The sequence below is a fragment of the Anopheles funestus genome, unplaced genomic scaffold (assembly GCF_943734845.2).
Source record: "Anopheles funestus unplaced genomic scaffold, idAnoFuneDA-416_04 scaffold_10_ctg1, whole genome shotgun sequence".
In the NCBI taxonomy this organism is placed as follows: Eukaryota; Metazoa; Arthropoda; class Insecta; order Diptera; family Culicidae; genus Anopheles; species Anopheles funestus.
The window spans coordinates 569,823-577,293 of NW_026045351.1; the positions used below are offsets into that span (position 1 = coordinate 569,823).

Here is a 7,471-nt window from a genome sequence, read left to right on the forward strand (position 1 = left end):
CACCTTAGCCGAGACACATTAGCCAAGACACCTTAGCCAAGACACCTTAGCCAAGACAAATTAGCCGAGACACATTAGCCAAGACACCTTAGCCAAGACACCTTAGCCAAGACACCTTAGCCAAGACACCTTAGCCAAGACACCTTAGCCAAGACACCTTAGCCAAGACACCTTAGCCAAGACACATTAGCCAAGACACATTAGCCAAGACACATTAGCCAAGACACCTTAGCCAAGACACATTAGCCAAGACACCTTAGCCAAGACACCTTAGCCAAGACACATTAGCCGAGACACCTTAGCCAAGACACCTTAGCCAAGACACCTTAGCCGAGACATATTAGCCAAGACACCTTAGCCAAGACACCTTAGCCAAGACACATTAGCCAAGACACATTAGCCAAGACACCTTAGCCACGACACATTAGCCAAGACACCTTAGCCAAGACACCTTAGCCGAGACACATTAGCCAAGACACCTTAGCCAAGACAAATTAGCCGAGACACATTAGCCAAGACACCTTAGCCAAGACACCTTAGCCAAGACACCTTAGCCAAGACACCTTAGCCAAGACACCTTAGCCAAGACACCTTAGCCAAGACACCTTAGCCAAGACACCTTAGCCAAGACACATTAGCCAAGACACATTAGCCAAGACACCTTAGCCAAGACACATTAGCCAAGACACCTTAGCCAAGACACCTTAGCCAAGACACATTAGCCGAGACACCTTAGCCAAGACACCTTAGCCAAGACACCTTAGCCGAGACATATAAGCCAAGACACATTAGCCAAGACACCTTAGCCAAGACACATTAGCCAAGACACATTAGCCAAGACACCTAAGCCAAGACACATTAGCCAAGACACCTTAGCCAAGACACCTTAGCCGAGACACATTAGCCAAGACACCTTAGCCAAGACACCTTAGCCAAGACACCTTAGCCGAGACATATTAGCCAAGACACATTAGCCAAGACACATTAGCCAAGACACCTTAGCCAAGACACATTAGCCGAGACACATTAGCAAAGACACCTTAGCCAAGACACCTTAGCCAAGACACTTTAGCCGAGACACATTAGCCAAGACACCTTAGCCAAGACACCTTATCCAAGACACCTTAGCCAAGACACCTTAGCCAAGACACCTTAGCCAAGACACCTTAGCCAAGACACATTAGCCAAGACACCTTAGCCAAGACACCTTAGCCAAGACACCGTAGCCAAAACACCTTAGCCAAGACACCTTAGCCAAGACACATTAGCCAAGACACCTTAGCCAAGACACCTTAGCCAAGACACCTTAGCCAAGACACCTTAGTCGAGACACTTTAGCCGAGACACCTTAGCCAAGACACATTAGCCGAGACACATTAGCAAAGACACCTTAGCCAAGACACCTTAGCCAAGACACCTTAGCCAAGACACTTTAGCCGAGACACATTAGCCAAGACACCTTAGCCAAGACACCTTAGCCAAGACACCTTAGCCAAGACACCTTAGCCAAGACACCTTAGCCAAGACACCTTAGCCAAGACACAATAGCCAAGACACTTTAGCCAAGACACATTAGCCAAGACACCTTAGCCAAGACACCTTAGCCGAGACACATTAGCCAAGACACCTTAGCCGAGACACATTAGCCAAGACACCTTAGCCGAGACACATTAGCCAAGACACCTTAGCCAAGACACCTTAGCAAAGACACCTTGGCCAAGACACCTTAGCCAAGACACCTTAGCCAAGACACCTTAGCCGAGACACATTAGCCAAGACACCTTAGCCAAGACACCTTAGCCAAGACACCTTAGCCAAGACACCTTAGCCAAGACACCTTAGCCAAGACACCTTAGCCAAGACACATTAGCCAAGACACCTTAGCCAAGACACCTTAGCCAAGACACCTTAGCCAAGACACCTTAGCCAAGACACCTTAGCCAAGACACCTTAGCCAAGACACATTAGCCAAGACACCTTAGCCAAGACACCTTAGCCAAGACACCTTAGCCAAGACACCTTAGTCGAGACACATTAGCCAAGACACCTTAGCCAAGACACATTAGCCGAGACACATTAGCAAAGACACCTTAGCCAAGACACCTTAGCCAAGACACCTTAGCCAAGACACCTTAGCCAAGACACCTTAGCCAAGACACCTTAGCCAAGACACCTTAGCCAAGACACATTAGCCAAGACACCTTAGCCAAGACACCTTAGCCAAGACACTTTAGCCAAGACACATTAGCCAAGACACCTTAGCCAAGACACCTTAGCCGAGACACCTTAGCCAAGACACCTTAGCCAAGACACCTTAGCCAAGACACCTTAGCCAAGACACCTTAGCCAAGACACCTTAGCCAAGACACCTTAGCCAAGACACCTTAGCCAAGACACCTTAGCCAAGACACCTTAGCCAAGACACATTAGCCGAGACACATTAGCAAAGACACCTTAGCCACGACACCTTAGCCAAGACACATTAGCCAAGACACCTTAGCCGAGACACATTAGCCAAGACACCTTAGCCAAGACACCTTAGCCAAGACACCTTAGCCAAGACACATTAGCCAAGACACCTTAGCCAAGACACCTTAGCCAAGACACCTTAGCCAAGACACCTTAGCCAAGACACCTTAGCCAAGACACCTTAGCCAAGACACATTAGCCAAGACACCTTAGCCAAGACACCTTAGCCAAGACACCTTAGCCAAGACACCTTAGTCGAGACACATTAGCCAAGACACCTTAGCCGAGACACATTAGCCGAGACACATTAGCAAAGACACCTTAGCCAAGACACCTTAGCCAAGACACCTTAGCCAAGACACTTTAGCCGAGACACATTAGCCAAGACACCTTAGCCAAGACACCTTAGCCAAGACACCTTAGCCAAGACACCTTAGCCAAGACACATTAGCCAAGACACCTTAGCCAAGACACCTTAGCCAAGACACCTTAGCCAAGACACCTTAGCCAAGACACCTTAGCCAAGACACATTAGCCAAGACACATTAGCCAAGACACCTTAGCCAAGACACCTTAGCCAAGACACCTTAGCCAAGACACCTTAGCCAAGACACAATAGCCAAGACACCTTAGCCAAGACACCTTAGCCAAGACACCTTAGCCAAGACACCTTAGCCAAGACACCTTAGCCAAGACACCTTAGCAAAGACACCTTGGCCAAGACACCTTAGCCAAGACACCTTAGCCAAGACACCTTAGCCGAGACACATTAGCCAAGACACCTTAGCCAAGACACCTTAGCCAAGACACCTTAGCCAAGACACCTTAGCCAAGACACCTTAGCCAAGACACCTTAGCCAAGACACCTTAGCCGAGATACATTAGCCAAGACACCTTAGCCAAGACACCTTAGCCAAGACACCTTAGCCAAGACACCTTAGCCAAGACACCTTAGCCAAGACACCTTAGCCAAGACACATTAGCCAAGACACCTTAGCCAAGACACCTTAGCCAAGACACCTTAGCCAAGACACCTTAGCCAAGACACCTTAGCCAAGACACAATAGCCAAGACACTTTAACCAAGACACATTAGCCAAGACACCTTAGCCAAGACACCTTAGCCGAGACACCTTAGCCAAGACACATTAGCCGAGACACATTAGCAAAGACACCTTAGCCACGACACCTTAGCCAAGACACATTAGCCAAGACACCTTAGCCGAGACACATTAGCCAAGACACATTAGCCAAGACACCTTAGCCAAGACACCTTAGCCAAGACACATTAGCCAAGACACCTTAGCCAAGACACATTAGCCAAGACACCTTAGCCAAGACACCTTAGCAAAGACACCTTGGCCAAGACACCTTAGCCAAGACACCTTAGCCAAGACACCTTAGCCGAGACACATTAGCCAAGACACCTTAGCCAAGACACCTTAGCCAAGACACCTTAGCCAAGACACCTTAGCCAAGACACCTTAGCCAAGACACCTTAGCCAAGACACATTAGCCAAGACACCTTAGCCAAGACACCTTAGCCAAGACACCTTAGCCAAGACACCTTAGCCAAGACACAATAGCCAAGACACTTTAGCCAAGACACATTAGCCAAGACACCTTAGCCAAGACACCTTAGCCGAGACACCTTAGCCAAGACACATTAGCCGAGACACATTAGCAAAGACACCTTAGCCACGACACCTTAGCCAAGACACATTAGCCAAGACACCTTAGCCGAGACACATTAGCCAAGACACATTAGCCAAGACACCTTAGCCAAGACACCTTAGCCAAGACACATTAGCCAAGACACCTTAGCCAAGACACCTTAGCCAAGACACCTTAGCCAAGACACCTTAGCCAAGACACCTTAGCCAAGACACCTTAGCCAAGACACATTAGCCAAGACACCTTAGCCAAGACACCTTAGCCAAGACACCTTAGCCAAGACACCTTAGTCGAGACACATTAGCCAAGACACCTTAGCCAAGACACATTAGCCGAGACACATTAGCAAAGACACCTTAGCCAAGACACCTTAGCCAAGACACCTTAGCCAAGACACCTTAGCCAAGACACTTTAGCCGAGACACATTAGCCAAGACACCTTAGCCAAGACACCTTAGCCAAGACACCTTAGCCAAGACACCTTAGCCAAGACACCTTAGCCAAGACACATTAGCCAAGACACCTTAGCCAAGACACCTTAGCCAAGACACCTTAGCCAAGACACCTTAGCCAAGACACCTTAGCCAAGACACCTTAGCCAAGACACATTAGCCAAGACACATTAGCCAAGACACTTTAGCCAACACACCTTAGCCAAGACACCTTAGCCAAGACACCTTAGCCAAGACACAATAGCCAAGACACCTTAGCCAAGACACCTTAGCCAAGACACCTTAGCCAAGACACATTAGCCAAGACACTTTAGCCAAGACACATTAGCCAAGACACCTTAGCCAAGACACATTAGCCAAGACACTTTAGCCAAGACACCTTAGCCAAGACACCTTAGCCAAGACACCTTAGCCAAGACACCTTAGCCAAGACACCTTAGCCAAGACACATTAGCCAAGACACTTTAGCCAAGACACCTTAGCCAAGACACCTTAGCCAAGACACATTAGCCAAGACACTTTAGCCAAGACACTTTAGCCAAGACACATTAGCCAAGACACCTTAGCCAAGACACCTTAGCCAAGACACCTTAGCCAAGACACCTTAGCCAAGACACATTAGCCAAGACACCTTAGCCAAGACACCTTAGCCAAGACATATTAGCCAAGACACATTAGCCAAGACACATTAGCCAAGACACCTTAGCCAAGACACATTAGCCGAGACACATTAACAAAGACACCTTAGCCAAGACACCTTAGCCAAGACACTTTAGCCGAGACACATTAGCCAAGACACCTTAGCCAAGACACCTTATCCAAGACACCTTAGCCAAGACACCTTAGCCAAGACACCTTAGCCAAGACACATTAGCCAAGACACATTAGCCAAGACACCTTAGCCAAGACACCTTAGCCAAGACACCGTAGCCAAAACACCTTAGCCAAGACACCTTAGCCAAGACACATTAGCCAAGACACCTTAGCCAAGACACCTTAGCCAAGACACCTTAGCCAAGACACCTTAGTCGAGACACTTTAGCCGAGACACCTTAGCCAAGACACATTAGCCGAGACACATTAGCAAAGACACCTTAGCCAAGACACCTTAGCCAAGACACCTTAGCCAAGACACTTTAGCCGAGACACATTAGCCAAGACACCTTAGCCAAGACACCTTAGCCAAGACACCTTAGCCAAGACACCTTAGCCAAGACACAATAGCCAAGACACTTTAGCCAAGACACATTAGCCAAGACACCTTAGCCAAGACACCTTAGCCGAGACACCTTAGCCAAGACACATTAGCCGAGACACATTAGCAAAGACACCTTAGCCAAGACACCTTAGCCAAGACACATTAGCCAAGACACCTTAGCCGAGACACATTAGCCAAGACACCTTAGCCAAGACACCTTAGCCAAGACACATTAGCCAAGACACCTTAGCCAAGACACCTTAGCCAAGACACCTTAGCCAAGACACCTTAGCCAAGACACATTAGCCAAGACACCTTAGCCAAGACACATTAGCCAAGACACCTTAGCCAAGACACTTTAGCCGAGACACATTAGCCAAGACACATTTGCCAAGACACCTTAGCCAAGACACCTTAGCCAAGACACCTTAGCCAAGACACCTTAGCCAAGACACCTTAGCCAAGACACTTTAGCCGAGACACATTAGCCAAGACACCTTAGCCAAGACACCTTAGCCAAGACACATCAGCCAAGACACATTAGCCAAGACACATTAGCCGAGACACATAAGCCAAGACACCTTAGCCAAGACACATTAGCCAAGACACATTAGCCAAGACACATTAGCCGAGACACATAAGCCAAGACACCTTAGCCAAGACACATTAGCCAAGACACCTTAGCCAAGACACCTTAGCCAAGACACATTAGCCAAGACACCTTAGCCAAGACACATTAGCCAAAACACATTAGCCAAGACACCTTAGCCAAGACACCTTAGCCAAGACACCTTAGCCAAGACACATTAGCCGAGACACATTAGCAAAGACACCTTAGCCAAGACACCTTAGCCAAGACACCTTAGCCAAGACACTTTAGCCGAGACACATTAGCCAAGACACCTTAGCCAAGACACCTTAGCCAAGACACCTTAGCCAAGACACCTTAGCCAAGACACCTTAGCCAAGACACATTAGCCAAGACACCTTAGCCAAGACACCTTAGCCAAGACACCTTAGCCAAGACAACTTAGCCAAGACACCTTAGCCAAGACACATTAGCCAAGACACCTTAGCCAAGACACCTTAGCCAAGACACCTTAGCCAAGACACCTTAGTAAAGACACCTTAGCCAAGACACATTAGCCAAGACACATTAGCCAAGACACCTTAGCCAAGACACCTTAGCCAAGACACCTTAGCCAAGACACCTTAGCCAAGACACCTTAGCCAAGACACATTAGCCAAGACACCTTAGCCAAGACACCTTAGCCAAGACACCTTAGCCAAGACACATTAGCCAAGACACCTTAGCCAAGACACCTTAGCCAAGACACCTTAGCCAAGACACCTTAGCCAAGACACCTTAGCCAAGACACCTTAGCCAAGACACCTTAGCCAAGACACATTAGCCAAGACACATTAGCCAAGACACCTTAGCCAAGACACCTTAGCCAAGACACCTTAGCCAAGACACTTTAGCCAAGACACTTTAGCCGAGACACATTAGCCAAGACACATTAGCCAAGACACCTTAGCCAAGACACCTTAGCCAAGACACCTTAGCCGAGACACCTTAGCCAAGACACATTAGCCAAGACACCTTAGCCAAGACACCTTAGCCAAGACACCTTAGCCAAGACACAATAGCCAAGACACCTTAGCCAAGACACCTTAGC

At 48.1% G+C, this 7,471-nt stretch overlaps 1 long non-coding RNA gene across 1 annotated transcript in view; it reads right to left on the minus strand.

Annotated features, from left to right (window-relative positions):
* Positions 1-7,022, minus strand: part of LOC125774473 (uncharacterized) — a 79,322-nt gene extending 72,300 nt beyond the window's left edge. Inside the window, exon 1 of the long non-coding RNA XR_007420938.1 lies at positions 6,304-7,022. This is a non-coding gene — a long non-coding RNA (uncharacterized LOC125774473). The remainder of the gene's footprint in view (positions 1-6,303) is intronic.
* Between the last annotated feature and the right edge of the window lie 449 nt (positions 7,023-7,471).